We start from the raw sequence: 6,009 nt of genomic DNA, 5'->3' as shown, positions 1-6,009 counted from the left end.
TCCCTTACACTTTTCTTTGGCAGTCCAGGCCTTCCCTTGTGCTTCCTGACCACAATACCTTTTCCCAGAGAGTGGATTCCCCAGCAACACTCTGAGGCTGAGAGTAGCACACAGCAGGTTCACAGGGAGTGATCTTCAGAGTTACAATTGTACGTAGTAGTGCCAGACCTAGCAAATAAAACTACAGGATACCTATGCAATATTTGGAATATACTTATACAAAAAGTTATTAATTGTTTATCTAGAATTCAAAATTAACCAAGAGTATTGTCTTGTATCTGTGTCCCTACCTGTAAGGAAATGAAAAAGGCAGGGTGGAGGGAGAAAATTATCTTCTCTATGTCGGCAACTGAGGCCTCAGCTGATCCTAGGGGTGCCTTGAAGCTGCTATGGCCCTTCATATTGATTAAAAATCGTGGCAAGGGGGTCAGGCCATTGTATTTCTGAATCAGCTAGTTATTGGCCTCAGGGTACCCTGGGAATCAATGTAACCTTGGCAGTTGCCTAAGGTAAGAGGCACAGCCTTGAGCAGCTGCATATTCAGCAGCTGACTTATGAGCACTGAAGATGGAATCTGGACCAAGCATCAAGGTATCTTAGGTTTAAATGCTAACTTCTTAGAAGCCATTCATTTCCTTTTAGGTGGTTTACTTCTATATCTAATTAGATAAGGCAGCTAAATATATTCTGAATGCTTTAAGTGCTACATTAAAACTAAAAAGCGCTGTTCAAAAGTAAGGTGGCAGTACTTATTACAGTAGTCCAGCTCTGCTCCCATGGGATATATAGAGAATACTTTTTTAATTGTTCATCTTCTCATCTAGACTACAAGCTTCTTGAGGGAAGAAACCAGGTCTTATTTATCTCTACACCCATCACTTGTGGCATATTTGGCATATAGTAGGTACTCAAACAATGTCTATGGAAAACAGACAGGTAATAACTAAGCAAACCATCCAAACGATAACTAACAACAGTTAGACCTACCCTCTGTGAGGGTGGAGGGAAAGTGATATTAGGCCCCAAAATCAACGTGTGACACATTTTTATTTTTCCTCTTATTTTCTTAAGCAAAGCAAAACTGGTTCTACTCTTCCTGGCCTTCGAGTCTCTTTTTTAGGCAATTAATAAATCTTCACCAATCTCTGAATCATTCGGTTCACTAGCTGTTCACTCAGCCACTGAGTGCATTATTGTTTGGATGCATGATTCATGACATGTTTTAAAGAGCTAAGGAGACATGGATCCTTTCCCACTTGGGTCCCTTTAGGAACCTTTGGAAACTTCTGGAAACTTTGAGGGTCTCCTTCCTAAAGGAAGAAGATATTCTACACTCTGGTGAGAAGAACAAGAGGCTTCTATTTCTCTCTTAACCTGAAACCTCACCTCTTATGAATGTTTCCTTCTATTAACCCTTGAGTGAATCACACTGATGCTTAATGATAATCCTCTGATGGACATGCTTTCTCTCTCAGAATGAGTGTTAACATGAAACAGTCTCCAGATTCCCTAAAGCCAGACTAGTGATCCCAAATTTTAACCACATTGGATCTTGCCTGCACATCCTGCCTCTGGCTGCACACCCACCTTTACGCCCACGGCATGAAGCTGTGACCACAGAGGCAGAAACTTGCAGGGTGGTCTTCTGAGCACACCCTAGGGGAAAGAGACATGAAATATTTATTGACTGCAGGCCAATGTTACAGGAACGCTGGCTGAAACCACTGCAAGGGTGCCTCTATAACTACCAAAGTAGACACAGCAACATTTGCCAGCCTCCTTAAATGTCCTGGGGGAGGTTTGTTTGCACTAATCCTAGCAGTCCAAAAAGCAGCAGCTGTTCTCAAAGGAAGTCTGATATATATATAATCCTTTATTTAAGACCAACAGTGGGAGGTGGTGTTTAATAAAAAAGGTGCTAAATTGTTAACAATATTCTTGCTTCCAGCAAACAGGTAGAAAAAGAACTGAAATGTTAAGCAATACTCAGGACCATATTTAATAATACATCTTGATTTTTTAATTCATGCAATTGTTTCTGTGCTAATAGACATCTTTGTCTTGGGAAATAAATTTGGGAAGCACAGGTCAGTTTTTTTTCCAATTTCTGAGCAATCCTGGAATCAGATCGTATTGCTTTTCCAATCCCAGCTGTATGGTAAATGTTTGTTATAGCAGATAGAATTAGAAAAGCCTACACACAATTTTCTTATGTTCTATTCGATCCCTAATTATTTTAAAATAAGCATAGAAACATCTTGCATCTTTGATAACATCCTGTAGGTTAATATTCAATAAAAAATGCTATAAATTCCCAAAGGGAGCATCAAAGAAACTTGCGAGTTACTTCTAAAATGTGTAATGTAAACTACAGTTTAAGGTTTTGGGTCTATCCTGGTAAACAGTGACCCAACATACTAAATTCCTTTGGCAAGAATAAGTGTCATTTTTAACCTACCAAGAACTGGATATCATATTCTAAAGCTATGGTTCACTTCCCTAATATTATCAGCAAGAACATAAATTTCCCTCAAACCAATGTGTTTAATTCTATTCCCAGAACCCCAGCATAATGCCAGGTATAAGGGGTTAAATGAACACTGAATGCTTTTATTAGAAACTTATTAGTCGTTTCTGCCATAAATTATTAGCAATCAAGAAATCTTTATTCTTTTAGTTTGCTTGGCTCCTTTGGACCTTGGAGTTTAGCAGACTGAGTTGATTTCATGTCATTAAACATTAAACTCCCTTGACTAGTAGAGAAATCTTGTGGTTTGTGCTCTGCACCAGCAAGGTGGGATGCGTGTGTATTTTTCTCATTTGTTCACTTGCTCACTAAATGGCAAAGGCTGAGAATTTTAGGCAATATGATATCTAAAGTGAAAACAAACTCTCTGTCAGAGCTGATCTGCAGTTTTACACAGTGATACAACTAATGTGGCAACATAAATAAATGGGCATGACTTTTCCTTCTAATCATAACTTACAGGAACTCCAGATCTCAGATAAAATTTATGGTAGTTATTGCCGTAACTGTTATTCTTTCATTACTTAAACAGAAAACGTATTTTTCTCCCCTTTGAAATGCAAAAAAAAAAAAAAAAAAAAAAACAAGAATTGACTGAGAACATAAGCTTTTACACTACTTTCTGTTTCCAGAATTGAAACTCATTCTCTCACATACTCCATTAGGATGGTGACTGTTAGAGAAATCTTTGCATATTCTCCTTGTACAATTGATATTTTAGTATACAGGTATGCTTAATCTCAGACATTCTGTGTTAAGGCGAATGTAGGACAACTAGCTAACTTTTAAAAGTGTAAATATATAACCAGTGTCAGAGTATAGAAACAAGTTATAGAATGCACACATCCTACAATGACAACCCTATCATAAAATGGAGTACTGTCGGGGAAGCTCAGCCATAATTGCACTCAGGAAAGTAAAAGACACTGGTGTTGCCTCCTCAGCAGAAATTCACCTCCCTGTATGAAAATCTGATAAATTGTCCAGTTTCCCGCAGAGGGAACGACAGAGAATTTAATGAGAAACACATTGGAGCTGGACCTGTCACTGTGTGATTATGCATTCACTAATCTCTCTGTAGGGTACAGAAAAATGTCAGTCTTCTCTGAGAGAGTTTATCTAGGGAAAGGGACAAACACATCTAGAAATAAATTACCAAAAAGAAATGTCTTTACTCTCCCACTGACACCTACTGGCATCCTACTAGACTGCTTGTTTGGCCTACAAATAGCAAAAGCACTGGGATTTGCATAGTAACCTATTTTTATGATTGCTAGTGAAATTGAAGTGGCATATGATGACATGTATTGATACTTAAATGCAGCTGCAAGTGCCTGATATTTTTAGTTTGGTCTAAAAATTTATGTTTGAGAACTTCAAGTACAGTAGGAGGGGCAGTGGATGTTCTTACTCTTATTGTAGGAAACATTTCATATTTAACATGAAATTCTCTTACTTGTCATCATTTTTGTCCAATAAATCTTATTCAGCACCTGTATACATCCTAAAAGCATTTCTGAGCAACTAACATCTGCCGGGAAACTATAATTATAATTTTACACTAAGTTTTGTGAATAACTAGAATATCCAGTAGCCTCTACAAAGTGTTTAAGCCAGAGGAACACATCATTCAAATTTGCTTTTTGCTGAGAGCATTTATTAAGTTATTTTATTAGCCTGATTTTGGGTGGGAAATGTGCAATGAGGGCAGATATATTTTCTCCAGAAGTTCAAAATATGAGAGTACACTGATGCAAATATCCACAAAGAACTAGTAAACAAGCACTGAGCAAGTCCAAGAATGTCTTGCTAGCTGAGTGCCTTGTGCAAGGAGGGATCTCAGAAAACACTTCCTGAATTTTGGGGAAAGTAAGGGAATGGTGAAAGAAAATTGTGTCCTGAGCTATCCTTATTTGGAGGTGTGATGTCAAGAAGAAATTACTCATATTTCTTCAAGAATTTCTAGAAGGCTTCATGGAGAATGGGGAACTTTAATCACAAAAAAGCTGTTTTTAAAATTGCATGTTTAATTAAGTAGGGCTATTTATTATCAAAAATGATACCACTCTGACCATTCTCCCTCCAGGTTAATTCAAATTTTTTACATCCTTCATAAAATGCTAAGCCCAAAATCTATCCCAGCTTTGTAAATGTCTTGATCAAATCTCATACACTTACTCAGTGGATATTTTTTAAACTAAGAAAAGATCATTTGAAAAGATCTATGTTTATAACTTCATTGACAGCTTTTTTTTAATGTGGTTGTCCAGTTTTATCTGGACATAAATTTAGTTTCATTAGAGAAGGAACCATGTTCCTTTTTATGATCTCATAGAACTTTCGACATTGTAAGGATCCTACAATCACTGGTAATAAATCTAGAAATCATGTGAGAGATCAAATGGTGAAGGGCAAAACAGGTGCTAGAGAGTGACTTGTGATATTTATGTCTGAATAAAGACAAAAACAATTTAATAAACTAAAACATAAATGAGAGTTCTTGGTTTATAATCTAATATTATTTTTATTGCATAAAATTGCTGAAATACTGATTGATGATGTGTAGGCCAGTTGACTGATTCAATGTCATAAAAATTCTTAGACGTCTACAATGACCTTCTTCACAGAATTGGAAAAAACTACTTTAAAGTTCATATGGAACCAAAAAAGAGCCTGCATTGCCAAGTCAATCCTAAGCTGAAAGAACAAAGCTGGAGACATCACGCTACCTGACTTCAAACTATACTGCAAGGCTACAGTAACCAAAACAGCATGGTACTGGTACCAAAACAGAGATACAGACCAATGGAACAGAACAGAGCCCTCAGAAATAATGCCACATATTTACAACTATCTGATCTTTGACAAACCTGACAAAAACAAGAAATGGGGAAAGGATTCCGTATTTAATAAATGGTGCTGGGAAAACTGGCTAGCCATATGTAGAAAGCTGAAACTGGATCCCTTCCTTACACCTTATACAAAAATTAATTCAAGATGGATTAAAGATTTAAATGTTAGACCTAAAACCATAAAAACCCTAGAAGAAAACCTAGGCAATACCATTCAGGACATAGGCATGGGCAAGGACTTCATGTCTAAAACACCAAAAGCAATGGCAACAAAAGCCAAAATTGACAAATGGGATCTAATTAAACTCAAGAGCTTCTGCACAGCAAAAGAAACTACCATCAGAGTGAACAGGCAACCTGCCGAATGGGAGAAAATTTTTGCAATCTACTCATCTGACAAAGGACTAATATCCAGGATCTACAAAGAACTCAAATTTACAAGAAAAAACAAACAACCACATCAAAAAGTGGGCAAAGGATACGAACAGACACTTCTCAAAAGAAGACATTTATGCAGCCCTGCTGGCAGCAGACACATGAAAAAATGCTCATCATCACTGGCCATCAAAGAAATGCAAATCAAAACCACAATGAGATACCATCTCACACCAGTTAGAATGGCCATCATTC

Source organism: Nomascus leucogenys, chromosome 9, assembly GCF_006542625.1.
Source record: "Nomascus leucogenys isolate Asia chromosome 9, Asia_NLE_v1, whole genome shotgun sequence".
Taxonomy (NCBI): Eukaryota; Metazoa; Chordata; class Mammalia; order Primates; family Hylobatidae; genus Nomascus; species Nomascus leucogenys.
This window is presented reverse-complemented; position numbering follows the sequence as displayed.